The 21725-nt window shown below is 40.3% G+C and overlaps 1 protein-coding gene across 1 annotated transcript in view; it reads right to left on the reverse strand.

The window, feature by feature from the left end:
• LOC124594350 (glycerol kinase-like) overlaps window positions 1-21725 on the reverse strand; it is a 285935-nt gene that overhangs the window by 98503 nt on the left and 165707 nt on the right. The gene's annotated exons all lie outside the window — the stretch shown is intronic.

Consider the following 21725-nt stretch of genomic DNA (forward strand, 5'->3'; position numbering starts at 1 on the left):
GTCAACAAAGAAAAATTCCAATTGTGTCAGTCATCTGTGACATTTCTGGGTTACACTGCCTCTGCAGACAGAATACAGCCTCCCAAATCCTGTGTGCATGTTATCATGTCATTGCCACCCACAGCTACATACAAAGAACTCAGACGTGTCCTAGGTACTATAAATTACTATTACTGTCATCTGCCTTCTGCCGCCGCCGTGCAGGCCCCACTGATGGACTCACTCTCTGGCAAACAAACATCGGGCGTTAAACCAGTCTGTTGGACTGAACCCATGCTAGAGGCTTTCAGGGCTCTTGAAACAGCTTTAGCTCACACAGTCGTACTCACCCACTCTGATACATCTGCCAATTTGTTCATCAGTGCAGACGCCAGCGACATTGCATATTACAACAGAGCAAAGGCGACACAGTTTCACCACTTTATTTCTTCTCCAAAAAACTGTCTACAGCACAGAGGAAATATTCCGCTTTTGATAGAGATTCTGCCAGTGTATGAGGCTGTCAAACATTTCTGCACTGACATCGAGGGCTGTCCTTTCTTCATTCTTACAGATCACAAACCACTGGCAGATGCCTTCTGCAACCCGCCAGAGGATCCTCCCCCCCGACGCTTCCAACACTTTGACCTGGTCTCTCAATTTACTACAGACGTATGCTACATCAAAGGCAGAGTGAACATCCCCACTGATTTCCTATCGCAGATCAATGGAGTTTCAAGTATCGTCGGTTTATCCAACCTCGCTGCTCTACAGGCTTCGGACGAGGACATTCAGGGTCTGCTCACAGACCCGCAGTCTTTGCTTGTGTTTACCAAAGCTAAGTTCCCTGGCATTTCAGACAAAGTGAGGGTGGGCTCTTCCACAGGCATTCTGTGGTGTTTGCTCCCGCCCACACTACGCCGACAGGTTTTCAACGCCTTGCATAATCTCACCCACACCAGCATCCAAGCCACCACTTGCCTCGCCACCAAGAGTTTTGTGTGGAAAGATGTGAAATAGGACTGTCAAACATGGGCATGCAGCTGTATTTCCTGTCAATGAAACAAAATAGGATGTCACACCTCTCCACCACTCGGAAAGTTTGACATCCCTAAGGGACGTTTCCATCACGTACATATCAACTTTATCGGTCCCCTGCCTCCATTGGAGGGCCACAGGTATATCCTGTCCACAATAGACTGAATGTCTCGTTGGGTGGAAGCCATCCCCCTACCCAACATCACAGCAGAAATAGTGGCCAAAGGATTTGTTTCTTCCTGGATCACTAGGTTCGGCTGCCCGTCCACCATCACAACTGACCAGGGTCGACAGTTTGAATCTGCACTTTTTACGATTCTCTGTAATCTCTGTGGTATTAAAAAAATCCATACAACAGCCTACCACCTGCAAAGCAATGGCTTGGTGGAACGAAGGCACCGCACCATTAAAAGTGCACTCAGGTGTCATGACTGTCTCTGGTCCGAGGCTCTTCCTTGGGTGTTGCTGGGCCTACGATCTACATTTAAACCAGCTTTACATGGGACAATTTCCGAATTCATTTTCGGTGAAAACCTGGTTTTACCTGGTGAACTAATTCTCCCCCAAGATCCCGTGGATTCCCCCTCCTTCCCAGACTTTATCTGAAGGATGAGTGCACACTTGAGAAACACTACAACCACCTGTCAGGTATTCGCCACCTGACACTTATGTGCCAACCACAGTCAGCACTTGCTCACACGTCATGCTCAGGGATGACTGTCAGACAACCCTTACAACCCCCTTACCTCGGCCCGATCAAAGTACTCTGGAGGGGCAAGACGACATTCACCATTATGATAAAAGATCGCCCGCAAACCATTTCTCTACACAGGCTCAAGGCTGCCTTCGTAGACTCTGACACCCCTCTGCCATCCCAGTCAGACTGCCCAAGCACATGTTCTTTTGAAGACCCGCTAACGTGTCCATTCAACTTACGGTTGGGTTTTCTCCACCCAATGAATCACCACCGCAGTTCGTGGGTTCCCCTGGCATGTCACCATCATTCCCATTCACAGGTTTTGAAAACATTTCAGGTACTAGAGATACGGATGCCCCGTCCTTCATTTTGTGCTGCAATGTACCACCTGACCGTGTCGATGATGTGTCGATTATAGCGTTAGATAATTGTGTGCTTGTACTGTTCACCGACAGCACAGACCCGACCGACCGTCACTGAGGAATTCAATGTCAGATAGTGCACAGCCTGTCCCTCCCACAATGGTGCGACCCATCATGTGCTCGAGCTTTCATTTCTGTGGATGGCTCAGTATGCATTCGGGGAAGGCACGCTCACACGTCACCTCCTCTCCAATACCGCTACTCCTGAGTTGGCCGACACATCATTCCCCCCCACTGGTTTTCGGATTATGAGTTGGACTGGCAGCCACCCGCCGCACCTTCGCACACTGACCCAATGGAGATGGAGCTTCCGGTTGTGCGCCTGCCGCCTCGCACCACTCACACTGACACTGACACCCACACAACCCCCCCTAAGGGCTCATAGGACGTACTACGTACTGCGGTAGGGTCTGTGTGGTGTTGATAGGTCACATCGACCACACAAATTACAATCTTTGGAACATTAACTACTCTGATGAGCCACCATGTTTAATTCAATCTGCCTCTGTAATTCATGCAGTGTTCATGTGTATCAGTCTTTATGGTAAAAAATACGTATATATAGAAAACTTGGGGACTGTTTATTACATATATTTCAATCCTTATCTAGAATCCCATAACAGGTTAGTAGCTTTACAGATGGTATCCTGAACTAAGAATGCTTTACAAAAGGAGCATGGGAAAGATGACTCACATTTTGAAATAACAGAGACAAAATAAGTCATAAACATTATATACAGTAGCAATATTTTACAAAGTAGACAGTGCATTTGAAAGTGCAGTGAAGGGACGAAATCTGAAATTGACAGGAGATGAGCTGCACAAAACAAAAATTCTAGTCAAAATCTGAGATATTTACTAACCAATAGGAAACTTTGGAGGCAACCACAATATTTGAAAGCTGTCAGCCAATAGAAACCTAGGGGTACTGCCACCATATTTGAAGGTCATTAACCATTGGAAAGCATGCTGGATGTAAAGAAACCTTTATTCCAGAAGAGACAAGTAACATCTGGAGCAATTGGAATAAAAATAAAGGTAAAAGTGTTTATTTTGTTAAGTGTCTAATAACTACTACCAAAATTAGTGACAAATAATTTTAAAGAGTAAGTTTGATAGTTGACAACAAGGATTAGAAATCGATGACAAAAATATGTGGTAATTAAAAGTGAACTATTTAATAATAGTGGAATAAAACTGGACATAGATCCAACTGTAATTACTGAAAAGAATGACAGTAAGATAATGGAGAAAATGTCAAAGGTATCACCTACAGAATACCATGATATTAGAAACCTAAGGTCAGTAACACAGAGGTAATAGATGAAAGTAAATTAAAACAGGAAACAGACAGGGACATCATGGCAAGAAGGAATTGTTGGGCACTAATGGTGATGGGTGTTTACTAAGTATAAGTGAGATGTTAACTCATTTTACAACAGAAATGAAAGAAACTAATCAAAAAATAGATGAAATTAGGAATGATCATGAAAGTGAGATCAGCAGTCTAAATTCAAATATGGGTTCTAAATTTGACAGATTATGGGTAGAAATCAAATAAACCAATCAAAAAACTAGCAGTGGTCTCAGAAAAGACATGAGTAGATTAAGTGTAAAATTGGGCAAAGACTATAATGACAGCAGCAGTTTAAATGCAGAATTGGACTAAATTAGCAGTTTATTAACAATGTAAAATTAGGTATCAGCAGGGGTGTTAATGATATGAGTAATAACATAGATTCAGTGTAGCAGGAGTACAATCATGTCCTGGCAGTAGTTATGAAATGATTTCCCAAACAGAGCAAGTAGATACTGTTGAGGTGAGGAATGTAGAAGTGGATGAGGAAGTTGTAAATGAGAACAAAGACACAGTGAATGACAATGAGACAAATATCAGTTTGAAGAAGTACATAAAACTTCAAGAATTGTCAACAAGGTAAATAAAATGTTCCTGCTCAAGACTGATGTAAATAAAGTTGATGCAGAAGGTATGCTGGTAAGGAAAGAAAAGATTGAAAAATCAAATTGTGACAAAGTAAATGAAACTGTTATGGCATTGCCATTAATAAATGTATCCAAAAATTTACAATTTGTTGACCAAGTAAACAGAGAGCAGAGGATATATGATGCAACGTTCAGTGGAATTATATTTGAGAAAGGCCATATTTTCAATTTTGTGGTTTATAGTACTGTATTGTCTCTGAAAATCAATAGTAAATGTCGGATTTCACCCAACGCTTAAGACTAGGTTGGGGAACATGGTGTCAGACGAATTTTGTGCAAAAATAAATAAATAAGGGGTACACTGTCCTTAATGAATACACTATCTGGCAAATAGTGCTTCTACAACTAGATGAATCCCATCTTTATTTACTGGTTTACTCTCTTCTTCTGCTATCATATCTGTAGATTTTAAGAAAAAGTATTTGTCTTCTACTACCAGTAACAGAGATCAGTGTTGAAATATCAAATGCACCATCGAATGTGAGGTGGATGCTCAGGTGAGATACACCAAACAACACCTTATAATCAGGAGTTCCTTTATTCACATCTTCACACAAGAAAGGCTTACACAGAACTGGATGGCGGAACTACGCAAAGATAATGTTTTGCTCAGTTCAAAGATGATGCTCAGATCGATACTGGTGTCGATCTCATCGGCACCACAAATGTAATGCGCACCCCCATTTTAAAAATGGAAATCATACAAAAGATTTTGTTGGCGTATCAGTGGTAGGCTAAGTTTATTTTATGTAACAATGGATGTATAAATGAACCATCAAAACAACAACAATTTAACTGACCACTGTTAAGTTAGACACTCATTATTAAAGAAGAATACCTAACTTGATTACCTATAAGAGGCACAAGCAAACATACCATAAATTGCAGGTGTTACTCATCATGATTCACTAATGCGATCATTTCTGGTATCGGCAGAGAAGTGTACATCAGATTCATTTCCTCTTTCCCCACAATTCTTGGTGGTGTTCCAGAGCACAGTCTTCACTGTCATCCAAAGAATTTGAAATACCGAATTTCTTGAATGATTTTACAATCATTAATGCTCTGATACTTACCAAGCAGCTGAAATACAGTGTGCAGTAATGTGTGGTGCAGCATGCTTAGTTTTTGCTTTTGGAGTCAATTCACACTTTTGGTTCACCAAGCTAGTTTTTGTACTAACCCTAAATCCAGCCTTTGAAAGGCTAAATTAACTAAAGTCCAGGGGTTGTAACACAGAAGTCATTCCTCCAGGTATAATAACAAGGTCACTGACTAGGCTGTGGATTTTCCTTTTTATGCCATCAGTGAGACAAACGTGAAATGCATCAAGTTAAAGCATTGACTGTTGTTTGGAAAGCTCACCAGGAAGCAGTTCCCACATGTTTCAGAGCCAGTCAAGCAAGAAGGTTTCAGGCATTCATCCCTTCTCTAGATTTTGAACAATGACATCATCAGGGAATAGCTTTCATTTTTAGGGACCTTGGGACTTGTTTTCTGCTTAGGCAAGATCAATTTGCTCACATCAGCTGTGATTGCCAGCATTACAGTTATGCACTGTTTTTCATACCCTGTGTTTTGATGATAATCTGTCTTTACATCAACTGCATAATTACATGGCGTATCAAACGAAACTGACACTTCATCAGCATTGCCTATTTGGCCCATCAACAAATTCTTCACTTTCCGAAGTGTGATGACATACCATTGAAATTCTTGAAGTTTTTTCTCAAAGTCCTGTGGAACCCTTTAGCAAACTGTTGTACAGCAAGGTAGAGAAAAGCCTTCCCATTTTACAAAGTGATCAATCCATCCACGACTAGCCTTAAACTCTTGCCACAGTATATTAAGAGTTGCCACCACATCTTTTGCTTTGTTTCTTATGGTGTCATTGGTCACAGTTTGCCCATTCTTCCTCCTTTCAAGGATGAATTTCAAAAGATTCTTCCCTTTGCAAGGACCAATGAATTCCTTTCTAGTAGCAGTAGTTTCAAATAATGCCAATTTCTGTTTCTCCCACAAGTGAATGTTACTCTCTACTATGATGGCTATCCACAAAGTACATTACGTTTTCGTTTGTGTCCGTTAGGGGTGGGGCTGGCGCGGCCATCTTGGTGTCATGGCATTCCGCCGCTCAGTCGGCATCCTGCCGTGCTAGTGAGAGGTTCGTGCTGTACTCCGTTGAGTTACTGTGACAGTTTGAAATGTCAGCATTAATTGAAAATGCCACGAAGTGTGAAATGCGTGCTGTTATAAGGTTTCTGACTGCAAAAAAACTGTACGCCGATAGAAATCTATCGGTAGTTTCGTGAAGTGTATGGGGACAACATAATCACTGAAGGTGGACTGCGTCAATGGGTCACAAAATTTAAAAATGGCCGAACTAACGTTCACGACAAAGAGCGAACTGGAAGACCCAGCATAGTGACTGCTGAACTTGTCGAAAAAGTCAATGACGCAGTCCATGAAAACCGTAATTTCACAATAACGGAACTCTCTATGAGTTTTCCACAAATTTCACAAAGTTTGTTGCACGAAATCATTACCAAAAAGCTTGGGTACCACAAGTTTCGTGCAAGATGGATACCAAAAATCTTGACAGAGATTCACAAAAATCAGTGAATGGCTGCAGCGTTAATGTTTTTGGACGCTTACGAGAAATATGGTGACTCATTACTCGATCGCATCATTACTGGTGACAAAACATGGGTTAAGCATGTGAACTGCGAGACAAAATTGCAGTCAATGCAGTGGGGGCACACAAATTCCCCCCAAAAACCCAAGAAATGCATGCAGACAATGTCGGCAAGAAAGGTGATGGCCACTGTCTTTTGGGACAGAAAAGGTGTGATTTTTGTGGATTTCCTGGAAAGAGGCACTACAATAAACTCTCAAAGGTATTGCCAAACTCTGCACAACCTCAGAAGAGCAATACAAAACAAGCGCAGGGGAAAGTTGGGCTCAGAGATCTTGCTGATTCACGACAAGGCCCGGGCCCACACGGCAAATGCCACTCGTAAAGTTCTCGAATCTTTTAAGTGGGAGTTGTTTCCTATCCACCGTACAGTCCAGACCTGGCACCGAGCGACTTGCACTTATTCCCAGCAATGAAGAAGTGGTTGGCTATGCAGCGTTTTGATGACGACGCACAGCTTCAAGAAGAGGTAACCACGTGGCTGAAAGCGCAGGAGGCCGAATTTTGCGACGAAGGAAGTTCCAAGCTCATCCATCACTATGATAAGTGCCTTAATTTAAATGGCAACTATGTAGAAAAGTAGTATTTAAGTGTGGCTTTCATCTGTACATAATAAAAAAAATTTCCAATACTCTATTTATTTTTAATTCCAAAATGTAATGTACTTTGTGGATAGCCCTCGTACATTGAACTCTCGCTCCACCATATTGTTACCACATTTTCAGCATAAATAATTACTTTACACTTGAAAGTAGCATCATAGGATATTCTCTGCTTGCCTTACATTTTGTGATTACCTAATGCAAACACACTACACAGTAATATGACAAAAACAATGTAATGACATCGAGAATTACAACAATGCATTGTGATGTACGAAATAAAACCTCAATTTCAATTACATTGCCAGTAAATGACATTTCAAGTTTGTACTTGAATGTAATGTGCTATCGAATCATATGTGCACCCCAATTTTGGATACTGAATATGGTAAAAAAGTGTGCATTAGATTTGAAAAAGTACCATATAAAAATATTCTTTCAATGAGCATTAACAGAACCTTTCAGAGGATGGAAGCTAATGGTATGTCAGTTAAATTAAGTGGGAAAATGTTTAATTTCGTTTCTGGAATATATTAATGGTGAGCTTTTGCACAAAGTAATGACTCTCTTTCAGTTATAAATAACAAAAGTTTGTTATAAGCCAAAACGTTAAAGAAAGTGAAATTTTTCAGAAAACATGTTTGGAAAAATCAGAATTGTAAGTATGCAAAATTATCAGAACTTGGTACAGCAACAGCAGCAAAAATTTTCAAGTAGTGAATTTACACTGAGGTGGTACATATATACAGATGGTAGCAACATCACATATACATGGTATAAAAGGACAGTGCATTGGCAGGGCTGTAATTTGTATTCAGGTTATTCATATAAAAAGGTTCTGGTTTGATTATGGCCACACAATTGGCATTAACAGACTCTGAATACTGAATGTTAATTGGAACTAGACACAAGGAACATTCCATTTCAGAAATCATGAGGAAATTCAATGTTCAAAGATCCAGCAGGTTAAGAGTGTGCCAAGAATACCACATTTCAGGCATTACCTCTCACCAATGACAACACAGTGGTTGCTGGTATCATTTATCACAAAGAGCAGCGACGTTTGTGTAGGGTGCATTTGCGTAGAGTTGTCAGTGCTAAAAGACAAGCAACATTGCACGAAACAATTGTAGAAATCAATGCAGGGTGTACGATGAATGCTGCGAAATTTGGCATTAGTAGACTATGGCAGCAGACGATTGACGCTAGTGGCTCTGCTAACAGCACGACATCGCCTGCAGTGCCTCTCCTGAGCCACATCAGTTGGACAATAGATGACTTAAAAACTGTGACCTGTCCATATGAGACCTGATTTCAGTTGGCAAGAGCTAATGGTAGGGTTTAAGTGTGGTGCAGACCCCACGAAGCATGGGCCCAAGCTGTCATCAAGGCACTATGCAAGCTGGTGGTGGCTCCATTATTGTGTGGACTTCGTTTATGTGGAATAGGCTGGGTTCCTCTGGTCCAACTGAACTGACATTGTCTGGAAATTATGTTCAGATACTTGTAGACCATTTGCAGCCATTCAACAATGGAATTTTCATGGATGACAGTGTGTCAAGTCACTGGGCCAAAATTGTTCGTGCCTTGTTTGAATAACATTCTGCACAAATCAAGTGAATGATTTGGCTATGCAGATCACTCAACACCAATACCTTTAAATGTTCATGGGACCTAATCAAGACGTCAGTTTGCACACAAAATCCTGCACCAGCAACACTTTCACAATTATTTAAAGCTATAGAGGCAGTATGGTTCAATATTTCCGCAGGGGACCTCCATCGACTTGTTCAATACATGCCGTATTGAGCTGCTGCAATACACCAGGCAAATGGAGGTTTGGCATGATATTAGGAGATATACTATGATTTTGATCACGTCAGTGTAGTCTATTTGTCTAAATATATGGAAATGTTACTAACATCATGTGTTCACATTGAAGTGAAATGAAGTTACTTGCCTGTAGCAGTGTGTGTTTTGAATAAAGTTTGTAATAGTATAGCCCTTCAGGTTAGAGTGAAGAAAAATATGTTGCACAGAGTGAATAACGCTTAGACTAATTTGTATCTTGCCTGTTATACAAAGGGAAATAATGATTCTTCAGTATTCTATTAGTTGTTAGAAAATTTTATTGTCAGCATAATTTTTTTAATGGAGCACAGTAAGGGTGTGAAATTTAATGATAAAATATATGATGTAATGAAGAATTATGTAATTGGATAATGAGATAAAAGAAGTAATGATGAGTTATGATGTACATGTCACAATGAGCATATGGACTAATAATAATGAGATCTATAATGAAGAATATGAGAAGTCTTGAGTAATTTAACAATGATTGTGACATTTGTTATGGATTCTGTCTTTGCAGTAGTTAATTTTTGTGAATGCACTTTAGCATTCAGCAAACTGTATGTAAATAATGTAGAACTGAGTAAAGATACAAAGTGCTACCCAGAATATCTGAGAATTTCATTGTGAAAATCAGAAAGCTGTACTTTCATCCTAATGTTCTCTGTCACCTTCAAAGTAGTCACCTTCGGCATGTATGCAATGATCCCAGTGTTGTACCTGTTTTTAGAAGCACTCCTGGAAGTCTACAGGGTGAAGGGTGTCCAGGACTCATCGCAATTCCACTTGGATGTTTCCAATCGAGTCAAAATGTCAACCTTTCACCATGACTTTCATCTTCAGGAAAAGATAGAAGTAACATGGGGCTAGCTATGGGGAGTACAGAGGGTGGGGGGGGGGGGGGGGGGGGGGGGCATTGCCATATTGCTTTTTCCCAGGAATTCCTTCATAATAGCGGTTGTGTGTCAGTGTGTTGTCATGGTGCACTAACCAGTCTTTCTTTTTCCACAAGTCTGATCATTTGCACCAAACATTTTCCCTCAGATGCCTCCAAATCTCACAATAAAACTGCCCATTGACAGTCTGACCAGGTGGAACAAACTTCTTATGCACTATCCCTGACTGTCACAAAAAATCATCAGCAGTGCCTTCACGTTGCTACAAACTTGTCGAGCTTTTTTCAGCCTTGGAGAAGATGGTATTTTCCAGTGTAATGGTAGTTGCTTCATTTCAGGGTCACAGCCATTGACCCAGGAGTCATTACCTGTTATGGCTCTGGATAAGAATTTAGGAGACTCTCGAACTCTTTGTTGCAGCTCAGTGCAAATCTGAATCTTGTCCTTTTGTTGGTCAATGCTGAGAAGGTGAGGCACAAATTTCACTACATTTTCTCTCATGTTCAGTTCATCAGCTAGAATTTGTTGACATGTACTATACAACAGCCCAAGTCTGTTACAAACATCATGAACTGTATTTCTTCAGTCTTCATTGTGCATGTTGATGGTCGACCAGAATGTTTATCACCTTCCACCGATTCTCAGACTTTATTGAAGCATTTGAAGCATTGAGATATTCTTTCCCGATTCCTGGTTTAGGGTACTCTCGCCAAATGCCTCTGTCAGCATGCAGTGGGTTTCAACTGCACTTTTCTTCAACCTGAAAAAGAATTTCAAGCAAATCTGTTGCTTCTTCATGTTACCTATTTCAAAATTTGCAGAATCATGGAAACACATCATGACACATGCCATTACATCTCACAACTGCATGCACCAATGATGATGCAACTTTGTGCTGCAGTAGGTACAATGTGTAGCTCGATACATCTAATGGTGGAATATCGGCTGGCAACTTGTTTGACCAGTACAACAAAATTCTCAGATATTTTGGAAGTACCTTGTATAATTGGTATAACTGATATTTGTAAATATTAAAATATGGTTGTGTAATAGAGAGAAATTATCTGTGAAGAAACATCAGTGTAATATGAAGAAGCAATTTTGAGAATTTATGTAAAAGATATGACATTCAGATTAAAAATATTTGATATTTTCAGATATATAATAGTAATGTTGAATCATTCAAAGAGCCCTTAAAAATTCAAAATGAAACAATCAGAATAGAACAGTTAATGAGGTACATATTGCTGTGAATCTATTTTCATGATGCCAACTGATAATGAAAATGTGTGTATGGATAATTAACTTGATGGAATAGAAAAATGAACTTGACAAAAAATAATAACAGACTTCAATCAATTTAAAAATAAGTGGCTTCTGAAGATTAACTAATGTGCTGTGGTTCTGAGAAAAGGATGAACTACGCAATTTTGGCCAGTTGAAGTCCGATATTTTTAAATGCAATCATAGTGATTATCACGAATGTTTCACACTGAAAAAAGGTTCACAAATAAATGCATTACATGTAATTAACAAAAATACTTATCTTTCAATGGCATTAACTGTTGAGGAGATGAACTTATATTTTAGGAGATATTCTTATGAAAGAGTGCCAACGGCCTTGCCGCAGTGGTAACACCGGTTCCCATCAGATCAGTGAAATTAAGCGCTGTTGGACTGGGCTAGCGCTTGGCTGGGTGACCATATGGTCTGTCCAGCACTGTTGGCATGTGTAATACACTCATCCCTTGTGAGACAAACTGAGCAGCTACTTGATTGAGAAGTAGCGGCTCCAGTCATGAAAAATGACAATGACTGGGAGAGCAGCGTGCTGACCGCATGCTCCTCCATATCCGCATCCAGTAATGCCAGTGGGCTGAGGATGACACGGTGGCCAGTCAGTACCATTGGGCCTTCATGGCCTGTTTGGACAGATTTTAGTTTAGTTTCTTGTGAAAGTCCGGGTCCATTCTCTTAATAGATTGAAATACAGTTTGATATTTTGTCTCACAGTTTATGCTAATATTTACATGCAAAATTATGTGAACAAAAAATCTGCTCACAAAGAAGTTAACAGAAGAATTGTGTGAGATAACAACAGATTGCATCTTACATGTATTAAATCTTCATAACAGCTGAGATAAAGAAATAACTTAGCTGCATTGACTTTTGACACAAGAATAATCTTTCAGAATATTTTATAAATTTCAGAGTAGAAGTTAGTTGAAGTTTATTTACAGGAGTTCTAGAGTTTCAGTTTAAATGCTACAAAACAGCACACTTAAACCTTCTCATTCCCGAGACCTCAATCCTCTAGACTTATGGTTATGGGGACACTTGAAGGAATTAGTCCACACCACGCCAACACACAAATACTACAGGGGCGCGCCATCAGTGCATGCCAGCAGGTACAACAATATCCAGATATACTTCAAAGGGTGCATGATTCTTATGACGGAGGGCAGAGGGGTGCTTTCTCATGGATGGACACCACATTGAACACCTCCTGCAAACATGTGTTTATCGTAGAAAGTATGCATTTCCAGACCCATGTTTATTGGACTTACTTTTCTTGTTTCGATGAGTACTACCACTTCTAAAAGTATTTGATAGGTTTTTTTAACATCCTCTATATACAGCATTAATGATGTAAGCATCTCATTAACTTTACAAGTATATTTTTAAGTTTATATTTTTGAGAGGTTTTTTTTTTTAACACCTTCTATATACAGCATTAATGATGTAAGCATCTCATTAACTTTACAAGTATATTTTTAAGTTTATATAAATGATTACTAATGTAAGTTTTTCTTTGTTTCTTCTTCATGTGTGAAACAATGAGATACAGGACTCTGAATGAAAACAGCAATGGATGCTGAGTAATGGGTGTAGGGTTATACCAGAACTTAAGAATGATGGAGGTTGAGATGTGGAAGGGATTCAGTTCACAGCTTGGTTTTACACCATCCAACTAGTCATGCATTAGTACACTGCATCAGTCTATTTCAATGCCAGTTAGATTCTATCTGTTGAAAAGTACCTACTACTAATTGTACTATTATAAGGTGTTTGACTGGTCAGGATGATGGCGGGTGGGCGTGAGGGTCTTAGGGCGAGCCGGTGACCAGCATTTGAACATGGTCGAATAATTTACTTTAACTTATATTAAAAACTCGTTACATACATACTCAGGAGTGGTCAGTGTCCTCGCAGCCTACCGAACGCGACGCGGAAGCCCGGTATCTGACGATGCAGCAGGGTGTCTGATGACAACACCCTTCCGATTAAAATTGAGCTACCTGGTGGCTCATTAACAATCCTCTACCAATTAACTTCTAATAACCTTAGGCTTCATTCACAATAGGTGCCAAGTCAACTGCAATGTCACCGGCAGTAACGCGTTTGAGCTCAGCAGGTGCAGAGGGCTTTGACCGCTTTAATACATAAAAACCAAAGGTGATCAAACATAAGAAAATTATTGCAAAAGTTGTAGTTAGTCCAGTGGAAAGCTTTAAAGTAATGGTACTCTGAGTAGTTTGTTGATACTGGTTAATACTGTTAAAAGCATGAATCAAATTCAAATCGTTGCCGCTAGTACTTATGGATTGAACTAATTGGTTGTACAGTTCGACTGTCCCACTTAAATTAAAGTTGAATGAATTCATTGACTCAAATAAGTAAGTATTATTGTGGAATACAGTAGAAATTAGAGTTACAGATAACTTGCCTTCTACATACAAGCTGCCTTGGGATATTTGGGATACATGGAAAAAGTCACTTGACAGCTCACAGTTTTCTATGTCTACCACAAAACCACTACCTTGTATCTTTTGGGTAAAGGGGGAGAAGGATGTGTTACACATGATGGTCAGGTCAATTGTTGAGTTGGAAGAGTAGATGATACCTTCTGTGAACCATTGTACGAAGGGTTGAGTGAGTGTTTTCAGGTCCCTGGGACAGTAGTTCCGGGGTTGAACATTCATGAAAAAATCTCTCTCACAGCTGTATAAACGACTGTCAAAAAATATGATATTCGAAGGACAAACAAGTTTTTTTGTTTGCTCACATTCGCTCAAAGTGCTCTTGGATAAAGTTCAGAAACATCTTCGGTCCTGACTAATTAAAAAGTACTCCCGCAGATGGTACTGAACATAGGTATGGAGGGGCGCCCACAATACTGGATAGGTATACACATGGTAAACTTCAAAGTGATGTCTGGAGTCTGCTAAGGGAATGGTGACAATTAGAGCCAATTCATTGTCCATCATGATTGCATCTACATCAGTCAATTGGTAGCAGAAATACAAATTCTGCATAATGACAGGTAGGATCATAGTCGCAGGATTAGTTAGTTTCCTTTCCATAGCTATTAGCAATGCCAAAAAATCTTTAGGATGCAGCAAAACACTGCTCAAATGATTAGCTGAGCTAGTTCCAATGGCCTGCCTCAGATTAGAAGCATCTAATCATGCACTTTACAAACTATCGGCAATCCTAAACAACAAAGTATTTAATTCTACATGGACATTCAAGATATTGACTTCATTCCATAATTCCCCTTGGACTCTTGTAGTCTCATTGTACAGATCCCTAAAATGAGATATGAACTGCTTAACAACCTTACCAATGGACACGGTATTATTAGTAATTGTCTGCTGCATATCACGTAGTATCACTAAATGTTCAGAGAGTTCTTTAGCATTGGAATGTACTTCTTCCCCTAGCTGCTCTAACTTGTTACTCACGTCAACCAAGTCCCTGTTAGTTAATGTTCTGAAGACAGTTCTGAGTATATTGCCACCAAACTCAAACCAAGCCCGCTTACATCTAACAAGATTATTGTGGGGTAAAAGATTTAAAAAAGCAATCAATTTCCCTTCTACATGCGGTAAAGGCTACCTTGACTTGGTTTTTAGCCATAACCCAACTATGATACCATGACAGTGCTGGATCCCATATCATATGGTTGACTGGAATTGCCTCAATAAGGTTCATGAGTTCACTTATGTTCTGAAACTGCTCTTCTACCTCACTTAGGTTATACTTCAAAATAATCTTACAATTACCACTAGCTACTACCATAATAGTTTGTGGTTTGAAAAGAACACCAGATTGATGAGGAAGGATTCTAAAAGACAAACAAAACCTAAAATAAAACCAAGTGGTCAAAGCAAAAACAATAATTATCCTTAAATTTAACATAATGAAGGCAAGAAGTTAGTCTTCCACAAAAAGAACAATGTTAACACTGACTCAGTTGGTTGTTACCAGAATAACACACTTCCACTTCTACACATATGCAATTAGACACTGCACACTGCTGTAAACAACGTACACACACTTAGCACACGCTTAGTGTTTTCTCAGCCGTAGCAGATACCTTGACAAGGGGAAGCTCGGGTCCGCACCGGAGCATGTTCGGCGGCAACCTGGTGCCTCAGCATCGAACTGTGGATCTCGGCGTTAATGGCACACCAGCTGGTTACCATCAGGAGTGCTCTGCGGATGTCTCAGCTGCTTCCAGGGTCTGCCTCGGTGTCGTTCTTCCGGTTCATCAGCTGGTTCCGGTGCTGGATTGCTCAAATATGGCTTTACACAGTTCATGTGCACTATGATAGAGCAAAACGCCAATTGTACTTTTAATGTGACCGGGAAGATAATTTCAAGAACCTTATATGGCCCTTTCCAATGCAATTTAAATTTCTTAACGTGACCCTTCTTCAACACGGGATTACTCAAATAGACTAAGTGTCCAAAGCAATACTTAGGTATGACTGCTCCGCGATTGTGTTGCGCAACCTGCTGCAAAAAGGACTGATGGTTCTGAGCCTTTACGTGCTTCCATACTTCCTGCATTTTGCTGGCTAGGTCCCTGACGTGTTCATTGTTGCTGCCTCTTGCTGATGCTGCGAAGTCGAACAGCGAGGTCATTCACCTGCCATAGACGATTTTGTAAGGGCTGAGCTGTGTGCTGGTATGCACCTTCGTGTTGTAAGCACTCAGTACGAACGGATGTAGGTGTCCCATGAATCATGTTTGCTGCCCACATAATGACTTACTATTTTCATGAGAGTTCACTGAACCCGTTCCACTCGGCCATTCCCCTCTGGATGAGCTGGCGTTGTCCTTAGTTTGTCTATCTTCAGTAACTTGCAGACTTGCTGTAGTAAATTGGAAGGAAAATTGGAACCTCGATCAGTTATTATGGATAAGGGTGAGCCATATTTCAATATCCACTCCTTAACAAATACTTGTGCCACAGTCTCAGCACTTTGGTCCGGAATTAGTGTCATTAATAGATATCTTGAGAAATGATCCAAAATAGTCAAAATAGAGCAATTACCATCCTTTGTTTTCGGTAGGGGTCCTACAATGTCGAGCCCTACTCGTTCAAAAGGAATGCTCGTTTCTGGAAGTTCTTGCAGAGGTGCTTTGGTTTTGCCCACATCATTCCGTTTATTGCATGAGTCACAATGTGAAACATACCTGTATGCTTCAGTTTTACGATTTGGCCACCAATAGAGTTGTGCTATTCGTAGGTTAGTTGCCCTTTTGCCACTATGTCCTGCCAATGGGCTGTCATGACATTCTTTTAACACTTGTTCCCGTAGTGCTTCAGGTACGACAATCCGGTTCCCTTTTTCAGTCATCTTGCACAGTATGCCATCAACAACTTCAAATTTAGGATCATGTTTCCATGATTGACACTGTGTGTCAGCATCTTGCGCATTTATTAATTCCTCTTCCTGGCAGATGGTGAAACATGTTCTGACTTTCCTACTCAATCCACCCGCATTGCTGTGCAGTTTCCTGGGGCGATGGACTACCTTGAATTGATACTCACTTAACCATAAAGCCCATCGAGCTAATCGACTGCTGGGGTCCTTTAGGTTGAGTAGGCACTTCAGTGCTGCATGATCTGTCACTACCGTGAATTCTCGGCCCACTAAAAAACATCGGTTGTAGTTTATGCCATAGACAAGTGCACATAACTCCATTTCTGTTGTCGAATAATTGCACTCTGCCTTGTTCAAAAGATGAGAAGCGAATGAAATTGGATGCTCTTCTCCATCAATTTCCTGTGAAAGTACTGCTCTGACAGTGAAATTACTAGCATCAGTTGCTAGGATGAAAGGTTTTGAGAAATCTGGAAAAGCCAATACGGGAGCTGTTGTCAAAGCTGTTTTCAGTGCTTCCATCGCTTGTGAACATTCGGAGCTCCACTTGAAAACTGCTCCTTTTTTCAGTAATTGAGTCATTGGCCGTGCTATGTCAGCATACTCCTTAATAAATCATCTGTAGTAGTTCGCTGCGCCTAAGAAAGACTGTAGCTCTTTCACATTCATCGGTTCAGGATAGTTCTTCACAGCTTCCACCAATTTAAAATTAAGTTTTACGCCTTCTGTGGTTATCCAGTGTCCCAAATACTCCTCTTCAGGTACAGCAAAATGACACTTTGACATAAACAAGGAAAGATTTGCTCTGCATAGTCTCTCAAAAACAGCTGTCAATCCTTCAGCGTGTTGTTGCATGTCCTGACTGAAGATAATAACATCGTCGAGGTAAACCAGACATTGTGTGGGGATTAGTCCTCTGAGGACTGTATCCATCAGGCGTTGAAATGTTGCTGGTGCATTCCGCAGACCGAAAGGAAGACGGTTATACTTGTACACACCTGTAGGCATAATAAACGATGTTATAGCCCAATCATCTGGATGTACGGTCAGTTGATTGTACCCACTGGTTAGGTCACAAACAGAAAATATTTTGCACGAACCAAGATAATCCAATGAGTGTACAAGATCCGGTAATGGATGAATATCCGATAACGTCACAGCATTCAGCTTCTGGTAATCAACACAGAATCGGTACTTTTGTTCTCCTGTAGGCAATTTCCTTTTTACGGTCACGATGGGGGAGGCCCAGGCTGGATCAGATGGCTGTCTATGTTCAATAAACCTGGCTTCCAGTTGTTCTTTAATCATCTCGTCAACTAAGGTTTGTTGGCTATAAGGAATTCTGTACGGTCGTTGAGTGATGGGTGCTGCTCCTCCAGTATGTATTCTATATTGAACTAATGGAGTTGCTGGAAGATTATGCTACTCACAGAAGAGATCCAAGTAGCTAAGAAGCACTGGTAAAATTATTTCCCAATACTCCGGTGATAAATGGTTTAATTTAGTAACCAGCTCTTGTTTATTTCCCGATCCTCCGGCGATAAATGGTTTAATTTAGTAACCAGCTCTTGTTTGATTGATCGACGTACTTCGACAGTTGCCTCTCCTGTATTGACATTCGTTGGACCATAAGTTGCTACTTGTACATCTTTCTCCTTGGTAGGGATTTCTATCACGCCTTGTGGATCTAGGATCGATACTGTTGCCACAGTAGTTCCGCGTGGTAATTCTGCTTTCGCATTACTCATGTTAGCAATGTTCACTGGAACTCGCAGTTTCCCATTTGGTTCGTCCTCAATAACACTGACAGTTCTTGCTACATAACAATGCTTCTGGTATAGCAAACCACTGTTTACTTATGGCTCTGTTAACAACAAATTACTTCCTCAGCACTTCGGTATCTTCACGTCGATATACAGTGTATTTCCGGTTCCTGGGGGATGCGCTCACTTTCAGTCAAATGTACATTGACTCAGAACAGTATACTTGTGCCGCTTCTCGGTTTGCGCATTACCTCAGTGTCACTAACATTCTTTTGAGTCTGACTCTTAGAGTTCCTATTGCAACCACAAGCATTATGACAGAATCGGATTTCTCTCTTTGCTACATCGATCTGAGCATGGAAATCTAACCCTAGTATACCTTCATAGCGTTTCTCTCTACTTCTTATCACTTGCATCCTGGCCTCATATTCATCTTGGCCTATCACCTCATATTCATCTTGGCCTATCACAAAGTTAATCACAACTTCTCCGTAATTGTGCACCTGGTTGCCATTTAACCCTTTAATGGTACAGCTCGGCTGCCTCCAGCTTCTCTCTTTAACTATTTGCCGATGATACAAACATTGCAATAAATAGCAAATCAAGTGTAGTCTTAGAAAGATCAGCCAATAAAATATTTGTGGACATTAATCACTGGTTCCTAGCCAATTCTTTGTCACTAAACTTTGAAAAAACACACTACATGCAGTTCAGAACTTGTAAGGGGTGTCCCAAGAGTATATGTCTAACATATGATGACAAGAAGATAGAAGAAGTGGACAGTGTTAAATTCTTGGGATTACAGCTTGATAATAAATTCAATTGGGAGGAGCACACCACAGAACTGCTGAAGCGTCTTAACAAATCTCTGTTTGCAATGCGAATTTTGTCAGACGTAGGGGATATAAAAATGAAAAAGCTGGCATACTATTCTTACTTTCATTCCATAATGTCATATGGGATTATTTTTTGGGGTAATTCATCAAGCCAAGCTAAAGTTTTCCGGGCACAAAAACGTGCAGTAAGAATTATATGTGGTGTGAACTCAAGAACATCCTGCAGAAGCCTGTTTAGGGAACTAGGGATACTAACTACAGCTTCCCAGTATATTTATTCCTTAATGAAATTTGTCATTAAAAATATATCACTTTTTCAAACCAACAGCTCAATTCATGGAATCAATACTAGAAATAAGAATAATCTTCACAAGAATTTAAAGTCACTTAGTCTTGTACAAAAAGGTGTGCATTATTCAGGAACACACATTTTCAATAACTTGCCAGCAGCCATAAAAAGCTTAACAACCAATGAAATTCAGTTTAAGAGAAGCCTAAAGGATTTATTGGTGGCCAACTCCTTCTACTCCATTGATGAATTTCTTAGTAAAACCAACTGATTTGTATATAAGTACAACATAACTTCTGCACAATTTCAGTGCAGTAATGTGTTCACTGAAAATTTGTGTGTGTGTGTGTGTGTGTGTGTGTGTGTAAGTATAATCTAACTTCTGCACCATTTCAGTGCAGTAATGTGTTCATTGTAAATAAGTATTACAGTAGTTGTATTACATGTTTATTACCTTATAAATAAATAAAAAACGTTTTTATTTTAAATTCAGTGCATTAGTATTTGTAAAATGACTCTTAGTGTTCATTAAAAATGACGATCATTCCACTTGGGACCTGTGGAATGGTACATTAGTTTATTTGTTTTAGTTGTAAATATTTGTCATGTATTGTTGTTTTTCTGACATGTTCCACATCCAGGAGGACCTCCTCACTACGGATCAATTGGAATGAAAGTAAATCTAATCTAATCTAATCTAAACTACATGGCACCACATTAGAGAAATTTGAGCCCCTGTATCAACTAGAAAATGGACATTCTGTCCGGTAAATTGTGTTAACAAGCAGGCCTTCAGAACTGTCATTCGTGGAACTCACAGTAACTATTGCTTCTTGGGGGCGGAAGTAGTGGTGGCCCACCTGTCCCCTCTGTCGTTTAACATACTCCTTGCATTCCTTCCTCTACAGTTCCACACAATGTGGCCTTCCCTTCCACAAATGAAACACCGAATCTTCTTCCCACTAGTATTGGCCGCCTGTTTCCTGTTCCCATGATAACTGGTTCCTGAATAAGCTTCGAACACACAGCGATCCGATTTGCAGTCCATTTGAGGCCTCCGTAGGTCTTCCACAAATCGAACTGTTGTCTGTATGGCTTCTTAAAATGTCTCACAATGTGCCAATCTGACTGCACGACTGACTTCACCCTGTAACCCATTCAAAAACGTGTCTAATGCCCTTTGTCCTGCTTCAAACAATTTTTCCTCATTGTGCGAATCATTCTCGCTGAGCTCATACGTATTAGCATTAACTTTTCTAATGCGATCAGCAAAATGCTCATTAGATTCTCCATCCAATATATGCATGTTGTGCAGTTGTTCCCTGTAAAATCTTGCTGTCTTCTTCCCTTTGTACCGTTGCACCAGTGTCTGCTTAAAAACATCATAGGTAGCTGCTCGAGTGCACATGGTATCACACGTAACAAAATCGAGTGTATCATCTTGAATTCCCAATTTCGCCACGGTTACTTTATCTGAATCACAACAGGATCCTAAACTTGATGCATTTTCCAGTTTACTAAAAAACACGTGAATATCCTCATCAGACTTCCCACGAAAGACCGGAACTGTGGGGATCAAAGAAAAATTTTTAACTACTGCTGAATCTGTTGTGCTTTCATCAACTACATTCCGAAGACTACCATTCACTTGTCCCACATCCCTTCTACTTTCTGCATCTGTTTGCAATCACTGAATTTCTTCCCGTAACTGTGCAATAACAGTCTGCAAATCTTGTTGTTCCTCTGCCATACTGAATAACCCGGTCACTCTATTTATTTAAAAATTTGCCATCATTGCCGTTCGCATGCACGCCAAGCAAAGCCCATATCTGCTGCAGTCCTACCTTCAGTGCTGGGTCTCGTTCTGTTGCATCGTCTGCAGAGATGTGCTCCAATCGAGGATGGTATCTGCCTTGTGCTGCTTCCACATACGGATACAAAACACGAACTTCGCGAACAATGTCAATCACCGCTAT

This window comes from Schistocerca americana, chromosome 2, assembly GCF_021461395.2.
Source record: "Schistocerca americana isolate TAMUIC-IGC-003095 chromosome 2, iqSchAmer2.1, whole genome shotgun sequence".
Lineage (NCBI taxonomy): Eukaryota > Metazoa > Arthropoda > Insecta > Orthoptera > Acrididae > Schistocerca > Schistocerca americana.